The following is an 18,849-nucleotide window of genomic DNA, read 5'->3' on the forward strand; positions in this document are numbered from 1 at the left end:
TCCAAAATCACATAGATTTAATAAATACACATTATTAAATTTGAGTGTAATGCACTCTTATCTAAAAAATTAAGTTTCAAGAGAGGATGTTTTAAAATAGGAAGTAAAATAAATAATTTGCAATCATAATATTTGCATATTTGTTGTTCTAAACAAAAACATTGTGATTTAATTTCTTTGATTTTCAAATGAGTCTGTATTAATACATATTTTAGTGATTTATGACTCAGACTCTTTTAACACTTGGATTTGATTGCTGTGGCATTAATCAATGTACAAAATCAACTTCAAATTCCATATAATTAGAATTGCTTCAAGGAAGAATATTGTCAGAATTAAAGATTCTCCAGTGTGAAAATAATTAAACTGTTAAAATTTTTGGCAGAGGTTATTAGTACTGTGAGTGATTCTAACTTTGCTGGTCTTACAGGATTTAATGACAGCTTTTGCACTTAATAGAAATAATAAACCAATATGTGCAGAATATATATTTTTTAAAACCCAATTATTATCAGCTTTGATTACCTAGGTTAATCACAGAAAACAGTAAGTTAATAATTTAAAACAAAAACACTTTTCATTAATCATTAACACTTTTCACTAAACATTAATATGTTGCTTTCCAGAATACATTTTTTCTGTAGATTTAACTTCCCAAATATGTCTTTTGACCTTTAAGGTAAAATTAAAATTAATTTACAATTTAATTCAAATGACTTCACCATTATCCCCTTTTCAACTCTTTTATTTAAAATACTTTCTTTCTTTACTGTTACCCATCTTTAAACACAAAACACATTCTACTTTTTGTCATATTTAATATAAAAAGTATTTTTTAATCTTAATATTAAAAATGTTCTAATAACATTTTTCTTCCATTATCCTTTTGGTGGGAAAGACCATGAAACCCTTTAAAGTTTCACACTTAAAAAAAAAAGAAAGCAAGTAAATGATGCTATTAAAAAATTGAGACTATACTATGATTTTTTAATTACATGAGAATATTTAGCGTTTAAATATTTCCTTTAAAAAGTGAATACTGCTGGGATTCTTTATGCTTCCATTTTTTTCAGAATATGCTTTTAGCAATATCTAACAGAACTGGAAACATCAAAAGTTTTCAAAGATCATGTTTATCGCCTGATACATATTATAAAAAAATAAATGTACATTCCAATTGATCTATGGAGTTCTTAAAATTAATATGAATTGACTAAGTCAAAATGTTTCCATTATTTAATTGAGCCATCTGTAATCTGTGACATTTACACTATGAAGCATTTTGGAAAGAGGACAAAGAGATCTAATCACAAGAAATCATTCTGAACACATGAAATGACCTCCTTAATAAAATTATAATTGCTTTAATTTCCTTTCAATAAAATATAACTTTTAGTAATAATAATGTCAATATCAGTGTTAATAGTCTTCAATTTTTTTTTCTTACTTTAGGTGAGTAAAATAAAGAATCTCATGCTTCTTTGCAGTGTTTAATTTATGGGTACATGGAGCTTAAAAATATTTTTTTCTCTGCTTAAAACAAATTATGATGTCATTTTGCAAGAGAATTATTTCTTTACTTCCACAAATCTTTTAGAATCTTTGCTTGGCATGATATAAATTTTGATTTTGAGTTCTACACTAATACACATGGGATACAAATAATTTGTTAACATTACTTTATTCACATTTATAGATGACTGTTTCTTAAAAGAAATAATATAAACTCATATTTCTCTCAACTAATTATTACCTGTAATACTTAAGAAGGCAGAGGAAAGAACAACTCTATAAACTTGCAACAAGATTTTTAGCAAAAGTGAGCTAGTGGCTGTCTTGGAAATATTTGTTGAAAATTCAAAATTTAAACAGTTGCTGAATGTTGTTACTAGTTATGGCATGGTTATATTATATGGTTATGTATACAATATGTACATTGTGTGTATACACACACACATACACACACATACATACCGAAATCAATACCACTAACAATTTCAATTATAGAATCTAAAAGTTTATAGGAAAACTTAAAGGAAATCCAAAATTGACACCCTTTTTTATTGTTGTTCTTATCTTTCTTTCTACAAGTCTTGATAACACACCTCCCATTATGGAAAAAGCATCATTTGAAGAATTATACTATCACAGTTTGGACCTTTACACCTTATAAAAATGCTCCTGGGGCACCTCGGTGGCTCAGTCAGTTGAGCACTGACTCCAGATTTTGGCTCAGATTATATAACAGGGTCCTGGGACTGAGCCCCAAGTCAGGCTCTGAGCTCAACACGGAGTCTGTTTGTCCCTTTCCCTCTGCTCCTTCCCCGCTCACTCTCTCTTTTTCTTCCAAATAAATAATTAAATATATATATATGTATATATATTTAATAAAATATATTTTTTAAAAATGGTCTTAACTGACTTAGAAATTGAACAAAGTCAAGTATTTCCAAACAGCAAAATGCAAAAAAAAAAAAAAAAAAAATCAGATTCTCATATTTATTTTCTCTAAAATGGATAAGTAGATTAATTATCTAAAATAAAATAATTTAGAAAGAAAATGTGAAGCCTTCTTTGATGCAGTAATTATCCTTTTTTTGGATAGTATCAGCTTAAAATATTTAAATACTTTAATTCAGCTATATGCTTGGTTTAGTTTGGATTAAATTAAGTACACAGATTTTTAAATATATATTGCTAAAAAGAACAGTTTAAAATAAAGAAGAGCAGGGTTTGTAGGAGAGGAGAAAATTATGATTAACGATCTCATAAATATTCAGCCAGTTTGGAACAATTAGTAGAATATAATATGAAATACAAGGTAAGTGTTTCAGAAACTAAACAAGTAAAGGTTATGACAATAATAAGCTAGCCATTGCTCAAACTAAATGAAGGAGAAATAAGCAGCTTCCTGTATTTTGTTTCTACGACTATATTTCTTCATACACAATTTGAGAGTAGCCTGAAGTCAAATAAATAGGTCAATCACTGAGTTACTTAGTTTCTGGTCCCTCAGATACGGTCTTCTTACAACATCATCCTGCCAAATGTAGGCTTTTTATTGACAAATCTATTGATTTCCTGATTAATGTACAACTCTTTTATTGGCATTTACTACAGGAGACATAATTTTAATGTTTGTATGATCAATAGTTCCATCAACATTAAAAATTCCTACTGTTAGTTTGAATGGCTTTAACTATAGGGAATTGTATTTTTCTTGATTAATATGGGGAAAACTGGTTAATACTAGCAAATCAAGGAAAATGGATGTTTTATGTGGTGTTTTATTATATTTTACTCTTAAACAAAGGAGAAAAATAAAAACAGCACAAAAGAAAAAATTCTTTAGTAATTTCTCATAAATACTCCAGTAGATGCTAGCTGTTGGAGATATACAGAAAGCAAATACTTACACTTTTATGACCTTCATTTTCTAGCCTTTTTAATGCCAAATCTCTAAATACACGTTACAAAAAGTATAAAGTTCTGAATTTTCAAAAGGACTTAATCAATTTAATTGCAGTAATGGAATTCTATGATGGTAATATTACTTAAAAAAAAAAAAAAAGATTTTATTTATTTATTTATTTTAGAGAGAGTGAGAGCAGGGGGAGGAGCAGAGGGAGAGGGACAAGCAGACTCAGAGTTGAACCCGGAGTCTGATGTGGGACTGATCCCATGACCCTGAGATCACGACCTGAGCCAAAATCAAGAGTCGGACATTTAACTGACTATTCCACCTAGGTACGCTGGTAATAAGCTTTTAATCAATTTAATTACAATAATGTGATTTTATGATGGTAATACTACTTTTTAGATTTAAAACATCCATACATTAAATGAGACACCTCAGATGGATTCCCTAAAATATAATAATGTTGTACTTAAATAATTGTGATAGATTTTACAATTACCTGAATTTTGCTAAATATATATTTTTATTTATCATATTAAAAGTGAAATGAATTAAGACCAAATGGGAGTTACTATAGGTATGCAAGGTTGATTCAACATTCAAGAATACATCACTGTAATCCAGTGTATTAAGAGGTTAAAGGATAAAAATTATATAATCTCATCAGTTGATGCAGAAAAGGCATTTGATAATATCCAACATCCATTTATGATAGAAACTCAGAAAATTGGGAATAGAGGGGGAATTCCTCAATTTGGTAAAGAACATCAACAATAAACTTTCAGCTAACATTATATTTTATGATGAAAGACAAAACACTTTTCATCTAAGATCAAATAACAAAGCATAGATATTTACTATTATTCACCACTACTTTAAAGAACACAACCAAAAGCATTATCTATAAAAGAAAAAAAAAAAATAGTTGCCTGTTTTTTAAAATGGAAAAACTTTTGTTCAGCAAAAATACTTTTAAGAGAATGAAGTTGAGCTGTATATTGAGAGAAAATATTTGCAAAATATTTATCTGGTTAAGAGCATGTATCCCAAGTGTTTAGAGAACCCTGAGAACCCAATGATGAGAAAACAAAACAATCCAACTGTGTAATGTGGAAAAGGCCCAATCAGATGTTTTTCCAAGGAAGATATACAGATGGCAAATAGCACAAGGAAAGATACTCAACATTATCTGTCATTAGGGAAATGTAAATTGCAACACTGTGAGATAGCACTAAGTATCTATTTAAAGGCTTCATTCCAAAAAAATGGAAAAGAGCAATTGATGGTGAGAATATTCAGCAATAGGAACTCTCATTCATTGCTGATGGGAATGCACAATGGTACAGCCAGTTTGGAAGAGAGTTCACCATCTTACAAAATGGAACATAATCTTATGTTGTGTTCTAGAAATTGTACTATTAGGTATTTACTAACTCATTTGAAAACACCAAAACTTGTAAGGGAATATTTATTGCAACTTTATTCATTATTGCCAAAACAGAAGCAACCAAGATATCCTTCAATAGGTTACTGGATAAATGAATTGTGGTAAGCTAATACAAATGGAATATTATTCAGCAATAACAAAGCAATAAGCCATGCAAAGGCATAAATGAATTTTAAATGAATATTGATGGGTGAAAGAAGCCAGTGTGAAAAGACTACATACTTTGTAATTACATTTATATAACACTTTGGAAAAGGAAAAACTATAGAAATAATAGCAGGTCAGTTGTTGATAAGAGTTTAAGGTGGAGAGTTAATAGGTAAAACACAAGGGATTTTTAATTGTCTTAAGTGAAACTATTCTGGATGAAACTGCAGTGGTGAACACAAGACATAGTCCTTTAGTCAAAATACATAGAAATTTTCAGCACTAAGAGGCATCCTCAATGTAGTCAAATAAATAATCATTGAGGAACTAAGAAATTCCAAGATGAAATCTAGATTTTGACATAATAATGTAAGTTTTGCATGTGTATGAAATAACCTCACTGAAAAAAATGGAGGAAAATATACTGGAAATGAATGGATTCCGTAAGAATAAAGACAAAAGAAACCATACATGAGTACTTTAATTTGATAAAGTTGTTATCCACAGAGTAAGGATTGACAATTCTAAAACCACTATATATTTTTTATTTTATATATTTTTATATTTATGTACTATATATTGTTATTTTATTATATACATTGTTTTTCACTTGTTTCTTTTTACTGTTTTAATGTGTCTACAAGAAAATCTTGAATTATATATGTGGCTCACATTGTATAACAATCAAACAGTGCTGTTCTAAATTGTCATATATCCAAAACAAATTCTGAATTTTGAGGGTTCCACTGAGCCAGCAGGTATAGCTTTATATGATTTAATATGTCCAAACTTATTTCTGAAAGTCCCATTTTAATAATTTCTACCTCAGATTTATTGAACTGTTAAGTAACAGGATGTCAGACGATGGGAAACAGGTTTCTCACTGTTGGAATGGGAGGTTACAGATAATCAAGGTGCTTACTTTAAGATAGATGGCTACATACAGAAATATTTATAAATATGTTTATAGCCACAGCTTAACTATACTCATACATATTTCCTTTCTCTGTCAGCTCACAGTGCCAATGTGCAAAGATACTTCAGAAGCAGTAAGTACAGTTGGACCCAAATTCTGGTCTCTAATGTTATTCTTTAATAAAAGAAGCCTGAGCTCCTTACCTGGTTGATTCCAGAACTGAGACAGAAAATACACATTATTAAAAAAAGAAAAAGAAAAAGAAAAAAAGGAAATACACACTATTAGCCTGGAGCATCTCATAATGCCAGAAAGTAAGGAAGTTCTTAAATACACACACTCACACACAGACACACACACACACACACACACACACACACACACACACTGATGGGGGACACCTAGGAGCCAACTGGACAAGTTCCCATTAGCCAAAGCTGAAGTAATTCAAACTCAAAAATATAAGGTAGTACTGGATTATAATACAAAACCTAAAATGAATTTCTGTAAGTCTATACTGATAATAAATTAATAAAAAAATATAAAAACATCAACAGGGGAGAAATGATAAATCTCCCATGCAGAAGAATTCTGATAATTTGTGTAAAAACCCCAACCTCAAGGTGGTAGACTGTAATTTCCTACTCCCTGGGGCATGTATAGTGACTTCTTTTCAAAGAATGCATTATGGAAAGGAGGAAAAAACTGTAATTTTACAGTGGAGAAAACTGAAAAATACTGCTTCAGCCAGATGATCAAACTTAATATGAACAGTGCTAAATCATGATAAATCATGCTAAATCATGTACCCTTAATATGAGATGATGAGACTCTCACTTTACTTCTGTGGTTTTCCTGCCTCCAAACCATAACTTCATTCTAATTATGAAGGGAAAAAAAAAAAAAAAGAGACAAATTCTAGTAGAGAGGTATTCCACAAAATATCTTGTCAGTAGTCCTCAGCTCTCAAAGTAATCTTTGTAAAAGAAGAGCCTAAGGAAACAGGACTAAATGTAATATGATACCCTGGATTGGATCCCAGAACCAAAAAAGGACATAAGCGATGATGATAGATAGATGGATAGACAGATAAATAGACAGATAGAGGAAATCTAAATACAGTATGACCTTAGGTACAGTAATTCTTTATTTGTGACAAAGGTACTATATTGACATAACATGTTGGTTATAGATGAAATATTGTGGGATATGTGGGAGCTCTCAAACTATATCTTTAATTTTTCTGTAAACTTAAAAGTGCTTTGAAAATAAAGTTTACTAAGAAAATAAATGAATCAGGGGGGCCTGGGTGGCTTAGTCGGTTAAGTGTCCGAGTCTTGCTTTCACTTCAGGTCATGATTTCAGTGTCATGAGACAGATCGCTCTGTGTTGGGCTCTCCACTGCATGTGAGGCCTGTTTAAGATTTCTTTCTTCTAGCCAAAGCTGGTGGCATCACAATTCCAGACTTCAAGCTCTATTACAAAGCTGTCCTCATCAAGACAGCATGGTACTGTCACAAAAACAGACACATAGATCAATGGAACAGAACAGAGAGCCCAGAAATAGACCCTCAACTCTATGGTCAACTAATCTTCGACAAAGCAGGAAAGAATGTCCAATGGAAAAAAGACAGCCTCTTCAACAAATGGTGCTGGGAAAATTGGACATCCACATGCAGAAAAATGAAATTGGACCATTTCCTTACACCACACATGAAAATAGACTCAAAATGGATGAAGGACCTCAATGTGAGAAAAGAATCCATCAAAATCCTTGAGGAGAACACAGGCAGCAATCTCTTTGACCTCAGCCGCAGCAACTTCTCCCTAGGAACATCGCCAAAGGCAACAGAAGCAAGGGCAAAAATGAACTATTGGGATTTCATCAAGATCAAAAGCTTTTGCACAGCAAAGGAAACAGTTAACAAAACCAAAAGACAACTGACAGAATGGGAGAAATTAATTTGCAAATGCCATATCAGATAGAGGGCTAGTATCCAAAATCTATAAAGAGCTTAGCAAACTCAACACCCAAAGAACAAGTAATCCAATCAAGAAATGGGCAGAGGACATGAACAGACATTTCTGCAAAGAAGACATCCAGATGGCCAACAGACACATGAAAAAGTGCTCCACATCACTCGGCATCAGGGAAATACAAATCAAAACCACAATGAGATATCACCTCACACCAGTCAGAATGGCTAAAATTAACAAGTCAAGAAATGACAGATGCTTGTGAGGATGCGGAGAGAGGGGAACCCTCCTACACTGCTGGTGGGAATGCAAGCTGGTGCAACCACTCTGGAAAACAGTGTGGAAGGTCCTCAAAAAACTGAAAATAGAGCTACCCTATGACCCAGCGATTGCACTACTGGGTATATATCCTAAAGATACAAACGTGGTGCTCCGAAGGGGCACTTGCACCCGAATGTTTATAGCAGCAATGTCCACAATAGCCAAACTATGGAAAAAACCTAGATGTCCATCGACAGATGAATGGAAAGAAGAGTGGTATATATACACAATGCAGCCATCAAAAGAAATGAAATCTTGCCATTTGCGATGATGTGGATGGAACTAGAGGGTATTATGCTTAGTGAAATAAGTCAATCGGAGAAAGAATGATCTCCCTGATATGAGGCAGTGGAGATGCAACATGGGGGGCTAGGGGGGTAGGAAAAGAAAAAATGAAAGAGGATGGGATTGGGAGGGAGACAAACCATAAAAGACTCAATCTCAAAAAACAGACTGAGGGTTGCTGGGGGGAGGGGGGACAGGAGAGGGTGGTGGGGATATGGACATTGGGGACGGTGTGTGCTATGATGAGTGCTGTGAAATGTGTAAACCTGGAGATTCACAGACCTGTACCCCTGGGACTAAAAATACATTATATGTTTATTTAAAAAAAAAAAAAAAAAAGATTACTTTCTTCCTCTCCTTCCCCTTCCTGTCAACCCTTGAATGCTCTCGTTCTCTCTCTCATATTAAAAGAAAAGAAATGAATCAGAAAAAAAGACACACTTCTTAATTAATCATATAACATAATTTCTAAACCTTGTGAACCTGATATCAATTAATAAATTAATAAATAATAAATTAATATAATTTGTGTTTTAATTAAAATTCACATGGAGAATTAGAATTAAAATGCTGAAATTTAGCTATGATCTATGTTCTCAATTTATAGTGAATAAATCATTCTGATCAAACTGTAAAATTCAAGATCACATCTGCAATAAGTGAAAATGTTTCCCCTTAATTTTTCATCTATTTGGCAATAGGTGAGATCTCATAAATCTTTTGAAACTTGGAAAATCCCCCTTCAAATTATTATTTTATAAGAAGCATTTAGAACTAGTGAGCAAGTGTAAATTTTATTAATGCCTTTGTGGGTCTCAGTATCATACTAAGAAACCTAAATTAGGATTACTGTTGGTATAGGAATTGGGTAGTATTTCTTTTCTGGTATTTCACAAACAAAATATTTAACCATAGCATTTTTTCAATAGGAATAGACTGTAAGGGCGCCTGGGTGCCTCAACTGGTTAAGCATCTGCCTTTGGCTCAGTCATGATCCCAATGGCCCTGGGTTCGAGTCCCTCATCAGTCTCCCTGCTCAGCAGGGAGTCTGCTTAGCCCTCTGCCCCTCCTCTCTGATTGTGCCCCACCCTCCACACTCTTTTTCTCTCAAAAAAAAAAAAAAAAAAAACCAAAAAACCAAACCACACAGTCTTCTTAAAAAAAAAAAAAAAAAAGAATACATTGTAAAAAATGTCACAAAAATGTCTTATTTCAAGTTCCTTAAAGTTTTCAAATAACTGGCATTCACATAATCTCATTTTGATATGATTTTAAACTGAAGTTCACAGGATAAATTCTATAATGTCCATTTTGCAAATGAGGAAAACACCTCCTGGAAATTAAGTGATTGGGTTGAACCAGTACTTTCACTTAAACCTAAATCTTCTAATTCAAAGTCTTGTGATCTTCCCTCTGTTCTACTTTGTTTCCTTTGATATCTTACAGCAGCCTGCGTAATCACTGTCAACAGGACAGTAGAGATGGATTCTCATGCCATTTGGCAATGTATGACCTTAAAGAAGACAAATGAAACAGGATAGGTTTAACTTGGAGTATTATCCTTTTTAATGACATTTTGGAAAATCAGTACATTGACATTTTGATAATTGTCAAAATTATCAAAATTTTGACAATTATCAATAATTGTCAATTATCAGTATCAATAATTGACAATTATCAATAATTGACAATTATCAATAATTGACAATTATCAATAAATCAATAATTTATGATAATTCCCTGTTTATTATCATTCTATTTTTCTCTATTTGAGCAAGATTAAACTTTAACTAGGAATTAAAATTCTGAATTCATCCTACATTACATTATATACTAGCTTGTTATTATATTTTCATATTTATAAGTGTAGAATTTACTGACAAAATGGTGCTAATAAATTACCCTTTCTTTTCCCACTCATCTTTCTTAACAGCTTCATTGATAACATATTTCTCCAGATACCTACTTATTTACTCCCTTATAACCAATAATCACTGAGATGTGGCAAGTTCCTATGTTTATTTGCTATTTTTGAAGTACAATTGTGGAATTTCCTTATTAGACCTGTGAATTTGGTGGGCGTGGTGAAGGGCTCTTTCTCTGCCACTACTGAGAAGAAATGATGCCTACTACTAATCTAATTAGGGATGTGAGGATCGCATGTCCCTATATTCCTAAAACCCTTCAAAATAACCGTGGGATGCCACTACATCTTCCATGAAAGAACACAGCACAGTAGCTTTTCATGTGAGGCAAATTTTTTCCACTTCTTAAGGTAACTTCAATCTTTAGAATTACCTCAGCATTATTGTGTTTAGACCTTGTGATTCTTTTCTGGGTCTGGCTTAGATTGTAGGAGAAAATTAGGAGTGGAATTTGGCTTTGAGATAAAAGTGACTGTCAGTATGTTCCATCACTCAAATACTAGTTGTTCCATTAAATTTAGCTCAAATATAATCAACACTCACTAAGCAGGATCCCCTCTTGGTCTAACCAATTCTCATTAATTGCTAGTTCTATAACTTCCACAGAGTCACACTATCAAACAAACCTACCTGGAAACCTTTGCAACCAGGTAAATCTGTTTTTTTTTAACTATTGTAAGAAAATTAAGAATATCCTTTACTTAACACAAACTGCTCTCTGATCTAACCAGGTACATCAACAATGATTTACTCACCATTAAGTGTAATAGTGAAGAAAACTGCTAGAACCTTTATAAAAATCAAAATAATAAAACTCTATTGAAAAATGACTTGTGGTAGAAAGATGTCTGAGATTCCTGCCAAGGTGCTTGCTCCTTGTTACATGCCTCCTGGATAATTCCATCATATAGAGTATGAGAAGTATGTTGAGAATATGATAGGATAATCACTTCTGGGGTTACATGAGGTTATAGAGCATTTTATTGTAATGATGGCTAAAATGAAAAATATAAGAAATAACAAGTGTTGGAGAGGATGTGGAGAAAGAGGAACCCTCATGCACTGTTGATGGAAAGGTAAATTGTTGCAGCCACTGTGGAAAACAGCATAGTGATTCTTCAAAAAATTAAAAATAGAAAATCCATATGATCTGGTAATTTCACTACTGGATATTTACCCAAGAAAATGAAAACACTAATTTGAAAAGATATATGCATGCCTATGTTTACTGCAGTAATATTTACAACAGTCAAGATATGGAAGCAACCAAAGAGTCCACTGATACACAAATGGATAAGGAAGATGTGGTATATATATTAATATATTCATATATATTACATACTCATAAAAAAGATGAGATTGTTCCATTTGAAGCAACATGGATGGATCTAGAGGGTATTATGCTAAGTGAAGTAAGTCAGACTCAGAAAGATAAATACCATATGATTTCACTCACATGGGCAACTAAAAAAAAAAAAAAGAATAAATAAAGAAAAAACAGAATCAGATCTATAACTGCTGGTAGTTGAGAATAAACTGATAATTGACAGGGGTAGGAGATGGACAAAATGGGTGAAGGGGAGTGGGAAATACAGGCTTTCAGTTAGGGAATGAGTAAGTTACAGGAATAAAAGGCAGAGCATAAGCCATATAGTTAATGGTATTATAATAGTGTATGGAGACAGAGGGAGCTACACTTGTGGAAGCATATCATAATGTGTAAACTTGCTGGATCAGTATGTTGTAAACCTGAAACTAATGTAACATTGTGTCAACTACACTCAAATTAAAAAACACACACACACACACACACACACACAAACCATAAAAACATGTTTCAAAAATTCTATTATAGTGGACTAGAGAGTGATTCTCTTGCTGGCTTCAATTAATTTAGCTGCCATGTTAGAAGTGGGCCACATGGTTAGGACCTGAGGGCAAATCAAGTTGCTGAAAGTGTCCCCCATTTAGAGTCCTCAAGAAAGTAGGACCTCAGTCTGCCACGAGGAACTGAACTCTGCCCCCAACCAGTGAGCTTGGAAGAGGACGCCAAACCTCAGTTGAGATAGTGGCCCTTATAAACCTTGATGTCAGCCTGGTGAGATGCTGAATAGAAGACCCAATTAATCTATATCCAAACTCCTATCCTAAATGTGAGCTAACACATTTGTGGTAATTTGTACATAACAGAAGACTAATGCAAATATAGTATTTGGGAAATGTAAGAATTCAATTAATTAAAATCTAATAATCATTATATAATAATATATAGTCATAATATATATTTACTGATTATTTTAGTATCCTCTTTCTCAGAGTAGTCTCAGTTCTGACAATAATTTACATGGTTAATCTATTCATGCACCATATTTAATTTGCTAGGAAATTCTGTTAGCTCTACCTTTCTCAAATTCCAATAACTTCTCCCACTTCCATTGCTTCCACCAGAGCTAAGCCATCCTCACCATTTAATTGGAGGGCTGAAAAAGCCTTATAATATGTTTCTTTATTTCTAATCTCATCCACCTGCATTTACATATCACCTGTATATTGATCCTCAACACAGATGATAAACTTAACATAGATCATGTCACTCTGAAATTCTACAGTACTTCCTTATTTCACTCAGAGTAAAAGCCAACATCTTTCCAATGATTATCAAGACCTATAAGATCCAGCATTGTCTTTCTATCACTAGTTCCAATCTTTGAACACACTAGGTCTACTTGGACCTTTCCTTTGGTTGTTCTTTCTGCCTTAAATGCTCTTTCCATAGATACTGGATGGCTAATTAACTCTTCTTTGTAACTTGACTCAAATCTGACCTTCAGTGATGTCCACCCTGGTCCAAACATTTTTGTGCAACAGATCACTACTCTCCTCCTTACTTTATTATATTCCCTCACCTGCTTTTTAAAAATAGCACTTATTGTCTTCTAGCATATATTATTTGTCTACTCATTGCTTTTCCTCACTCCAAGTACGGTTTCCATGATTAGAAGAAATGTTAATAGGTTTATATCTGGAATTGTGTTTGGTATGCAGTAGATACTCAATAAACATGTGCTGAATAAATAAATCCATGCAGGAAAGGTTTTCTTTCTAATCCTTGGCTATAGAAACCCTCTGATATTTGCCTCAACTTGAATCAACCCTTTCTTCCTTTTCTCAATGCTGCTGTGGATTATATCACTAGTTCTTTATAAATTTTAGGTTGAATTTAAACACACACATAAAAGCCATTCTTTACTTCTTTTAGATTTATATTTCCTTGATCATTTATTAAATTGATCTATGAGGGACCTTGTCTTTCCCAATTCTGGGAAGGTTTGGCACGTGTTTGGCACATACCCTTGCACAGATAGATGCTCAATTATTTAAACTGTAAGACTTGCATAAGAGACATAGGTGAACCTACCAGTCATTTGTTAGGCAATTTTTTAGAATTTGCTTAAACTGCTCACTTAGAAAACACTGATGAGATGTTGGGGAGAATCCACCTACATAGTATTAGACAAAAATTGATTTGGATTTTTTAAAAAATTGTATTATTTTGGCAATTAATCAAGTGGATAAGTCACATATGTGTAATTACAAATAAATTGTACTGATATTCCTTTTAATTAGTATTGGTAAAGAATAAAATTACCTTTAATGAGAAATGCTTTGTATTTCTATATATATTTAGAGTATATTTTTTTCAAAAATCCTCCGGGGAGGAGTCAAGATGGTGGAGAAGTAGCAGACTGAGACTACATCAGGTAGCAGGAGAGCTTATCAGTCCATTGCGAACATCTACAAATCCAACAGGAGACTGAAGAGAAGAACAGCAACAATTCTAGAAACAGAAAATCGACCACTTTCTGAAAGGTAGGACTGGAGGAGAAGTGAATCCAAACTGATGGGAAGATAGACCGTGGGGGGAGGGGCCGGCTCCCGGCAAGCCGCGGAGCAACGGAGCACAAAATCAGGACTTTTAAAAGTCTGCTCCACTGAGAGACAGCGCTCCAGAGGCTAAAACAGGGTGAAGCCCAAGCAGGGTCAGTGTAACCCCAGGTCCCACAGGGTCACAGAAGGATCAGGAGTGTCTGAGTGTCACAGAGCTCCCAGGTATTAGAGTGGGGAAGCCGGCTACAGAGACAGAGCCGAGGAGTGAGCTCTCAGCTCGGGGTTACCTTGAACCGGTCGCAGGCTGGGTGAGCTCAGAGCGCGGCCAGAGGCGAGGAAGACAGGAGTGATTGGGCTATTTTCTCTGAGGGCATACTGAGGAGTGGGGCTCCGAGCTCTTGGCTCCTCCAGGCTGGAGATTGGTAGGCCGCCATCTTCATTCCCGTCCTCCGGAACTCTACGGAAAGCGCTCAGGGAACAAAAGCTCCCAAAAGTGAACCCGAGCGGATTACTTAGCCCGGCCCCTGGCAAGGGCGGTGCAATTCTGCCTGGGGCAAAGACACTTGAGAATCTCTACAACAGGCCCCTCCCCCAGAAGATCAACAAGAAATCCAGCCAAGACCAAGTTCACGTACCAAGGAGAACAGCAGAATCCCAGAGAAGGAGAAAGCAAAGCATGGAATTCATGGCTTTCTCCCCATGATTCCTTAGTCTTGCAGTTAATTTAATTTTTTTAATTTAATTTTTTTTTCTTCTTCTAAATTTTTTTTAACATTTACCCTTTCCTCTTTTAACGTTTTTTAACTAGTTTATCTTAGCAATACCTTTCATAAAAAAATAATAATAATCTTTTTTGAACCTTCATTGTTATAGTCATATTTTATCCTTCATTGTATCTAACTTTATTTTTTGTATACACATAGGGTTTTTTCTTCTAAAAGATTTGGGGTACAACTTCTTCTAATAGATCAAAATATGCCTTAAATCTAGCTCTGGGCTTGTTCTAGTCTCCAGCCCAAGCAAAATCTCTCCACTTTCTTTTTCTTTATTCTCCCAGCCAACTTACTTTATCAACTCCTTTTATAGAAATTTAAAAAAATTTTTTTTTTCATCTCTATAGGCATATTCCATCCATTCATTGTGTTTACCCTTATATATATGTTTTTCATTCTTTAAAATTTTGGGAGGTAGTTTCTTCTAAGAGACCAAAATACTCCCAAAATTAAGTGGGTGACCCTGTTCTAGCCACCAGTCTAGTATATATATATTTTTCTTTTTTATATTTTTTAAAATTTGTTTCTTTTTTTTTTTTTAATTTTTTTTTCTGCACTTTTTTTTAATCCTCATTCTTACCCACATGATTTCGGGTCTCTTCTGATTTGGCTAAAGTGCATTTTCCTGGGGTCTTTGCCACCCTTTTAATATTTTATTTGCTCCTTCATATATTCTTATCTGGACAAATGACAAGGTGGAAAAACTCACCACAAAAAAAAGAACAAGAGGCAATACCAAAGGCTAGGGACCTAATCAATATGGACATTGCTAATATGTCAGATCAAGAGTTCAGAATGATGATTCTCAAGGTTCTAGCTGAGCTCAAAAAAGGCATGGAAGATATTAGAGAAACCCTCTCTGGAGAGATAAAAGCCCTTGCTGGAGAAATAAAAGAATTAAAATCTAACCAAGTTGAAATATAAAAAGCTATAAATGAGGTGCAATAAAAAAATGGAGGCTCTTACTGCTAGGATAAATGAGGCAGAAGAAAGAATTAGTGATATAGAAGACCAAATGACAGAGAATAAAGAAGCTGAGCAAAAGAGAGACAAACAAATACTGGACCACGATGGGAGAATTCGAGAGATAAGATGAAACAACATTAGATGAAACATAAGATGAAACAACATTAGAATAATTGGGAGTCCAGAAGAAGAAGAAAGAGAGAGGGGAACAGAAGGTATATTGGAGAGAATTATTGGAGAGAATTTCCCTAATATGGCAAAGGGAACAAGCATCAAAATCCAGGAGGTGCAGAGAACCCCTCACAATCAATTAGAATAGGTCCACACCCCATCACTTAATAGTAAAATTTACAAGTCTAAGTGACAAAGAGAAAATCCTGAAAGCAGCCCAGGAAAAGAAGTCTGTAACATACAATGGTAAAAATATTAGATTGGCAGCAGACTTATCCACAGAGACCTGGAATTCCAGAAAGAACTGTCATGATATATTCAGAGCACTAAATGAGAAAAGCATACAGCCAATAATACTATATCCGGCTAGGCTATCATTGAAAATAGAAGGAGAGATAAAGAGCTTCCAGGACAAACAAAAGCTAAAAGAATTTGCAAACACCAAACCAGCTCTACAGGAAATATTGAAAGGGGTCCTCTAAGCAAAGAGAGACCCTAAAAGTAGTAGATCAGAAAGGAACAGACAATACACAGTAACAGTCACCTTACAGGCAATACAATGGCACTATACTCCTATCTCTCAATAGTTACCCTGAAGGTTAATGGGCTAAATGCCCCAATCAAAAGACACAGGGTATCAGAATGGATAAGAAAACAAAACCCATCCATATGCTGCCTACAAGAAACTCATTTTAGACCCGAAGACACCTCCAGATTTAAAGTGAGGGGGTGGAAAACAATTTACCATGCTAATGGACATCAGAAGAAAGCTGGGGTGGCAATCCTTATATCAGATCAATTAGACTTTAAGCCAAAGACTATAACAAGAGATGGGGAAGGACACTATATCATACTCAAAGGGTCTATCCAACAAGAAGATCTAACAATTTTAAATATCTCTTCCCCTAACATGGGAGCAGCCAACTATATAAACCAATTAATAACAAAATCAAAGAAATAAATCGACAATAATACAATAATAGTAGGGGACTTTAACACTCCCCTGACTGAAATGGACAGATCATCCAAGCAAAAGATCAACAAGGAAATAAAGGCCTTAAATGACACACAGGACCAGATGGACATTACAGATATATTCAGAACATTTCATTCCACAGCAACAGAATACACATTCTTCTCTAGTGCACATGGAACATTCTCCAGAATAGATTGCATCCTGGGTCACAAATCAGGTCTCAACCGGTATCAAAAGATTGGGATCATTCCCTGCATATTTTCAGACCACAGTGCTCTGAAGCTGGAACTCAATCACAAGAGGAAATTTGGAAAGAACCCAAATACATGGAGACTAAACAGCATCCTTCTAAATAATGAATGGGTCAACCAAGAAATTAAGGAAGAATTGAAAAAATTCATGGAAGCAAATGAGAATGAAAACACAACTGTTAAAAATCTGTGGGACACAGCAAAGGCAGTCCTGTGAGGAAAACATATAGCGGTACAAGCCTTTCTCAAGAAACAAGAAAGGTCTCAAATACACAACCTAACCCTACACCTAAAAGAGCTAGAGAAAGAACAACAAAGAAAGCCTAAACCCAGCAGGAGAAGAGAAATCATAAAGATCAGAGCAGAAATCAATGAATTAGAAACCCAAAAAACAATAGAACAAATCAATGAAACTAGGAGCTGGTTCTTTGAAATAATTAATAAGATTGACAACCCCCTGGACAGACTAATCAAAAAGAAAAGAGAAAGGACCCAAATAAATAAAATCATGAATGAAAGAGGAGCGATCACAACCAACACCAAAGAAATACAAACGATTATAAGAACATATTATGAACAACTCTATGGCAACAAATTTGACAATCTGGAAGAAATGGATGCATGCCTGGAGACATAAGCTACCACAACTGAACCAGGAAGAAATAGAAAACCTAAACAGACCTATAACCAGTAAGGAGATTGAAACCGTCATCAAAAATCTCCAAACAAACAAAAGCCCAGGGCCAGACGGCTTCCCAGGGGAATTCTACCAAACATTTAAAGAAGAATTAATACCTATTCTCCTGGAAATGTTCCAAAAAATAGAAATGGAAGGAAAACTTCCAAACTCGTTTTATGAGGCCAGCATCACCTTGATCCCAAAACCAGACAAGGATCCCATCAAAAAAGAGAATTACAGACCAATATCCTTGATGAACATGGATGCAAAAATTCTCACCAAAATACTAGCCAATAAGATCCAACAATACATTAAAAAGATTATTCACCACGACCAAGTGGGATTTATTCCAGGGCTGCAAGGTTGGTTCAACATCTGCAAATCAATCAATGTGATACAATACATTAATAAAAGAAAGAACAAAAACCATATGATACTCTCAATAGATGCTGAAAAAGCATTTGACAAAGTACAGCATCCCTTCCTGATCAAAACTCTTCAAAGTGTAGGGACAGAGGGCACATACCTCAATATCATCAAAGCCATCTATGAAAAACCCACCGCAAATACCATTCTCAATGGAGAAAAACTGAAAGCTTTTCTGCTAAGGTCAGGAACACGGCAAGGATGTCCGTTATCACCACTGCTATTTAACATAGTACTAGAAGTCCTAGCTTCAGCAATCGGACAACAAAAAGAAATTAAAGGC

This window comes from Martes martes (genome assembly GCF_963455335.1).
Source record: "Martes martes genome assembly, chromosome: 4".
NCBI classification, from domain to species: Eukaryota; Metazoa; Chordata; class Mammalia; order Carnivora; family Mustelidae; genus Martes; species Martes martes.